Below are 756 nucleotides of genomic sequence, written 5' to 3'. Positions count from 1 at the left end.
TATTTGATTGAACACAAGTCAAAACAATATTCTAAAACAGAAAAGGAGACAACAATTTGGATTTCTAAACATGAGAAAKGTATTCAGTTCTATGAGGTCTTCTTCCCAATGGCTGAGGAGGACCCTACCTTCTCTATGATCTGTGGACAGTTTTCTTGCTTGACTCAAAGTACTGATCCTACTGGTCTAATATTAGTCAAAAGTAAAAGTAGCTCTGTCAAAATATTGCTTAAAAAGTTAAAGTACTGGAGTATGTGCTTTCAAAACACCTAAATACTAAAAGTACTTAAAATTAAGAAGTTTCTTAACAATGTATTTTACTTGAGTGTTGTCAAATATTTGGGGGAAAAAGGCATCAATCTTATATAATGCTTTCTAAATGAACAAAGGTGTTTTACATGTCTTGCATTATTGCTTCAATTCTCAGTCACACTTAGTGGTGGAAATGTAGCTGCCATTCTTTATCTACTGCCCTTCCAGAACATCACAATCACACCAACAGATGTGTATTGSCCAGAGACACTACAACATATGCTCGGGCATGGATTAAAAGCAGAAAGGCTCTGGTTGCAAGGTGAATACTTACCACCTGCACCACTGGCATCTATATATTCCTAATTATATTCCCTTTTACAAGAACTGTTGGTTAATTTAGTCTCTACATTTTCTTTTTTTTTCCTTTGGATGGCCTCCCTTCTCCCCTTATAGCCATCCTCTCCACACCATTATGATTTTTTTAGTGAAGAGAAAATAGAG

The sequence above is a fragment of the Austrofundulus limnaeus genome, unplaced genomic scaffold (genome assembly GCF_001266775.1).
Source record: "Austrofundulus limnaeus strain Quisiro unplaced genomic scaffold, Austrofundulus_limnaeus-1.0 Scaffold392, whole genome shotgun sequence".
In the NCBI taxonomy this organism is placed as follows: Eukaryota; Metazoa; Chordata; class Actinopteri; order Cyprinodontiformes; family Rivulidae; genus Austrofundulus; species Austrofundulus limnaeus.
Note: the sequence above shows the minus strand (reverse complement) of the source record.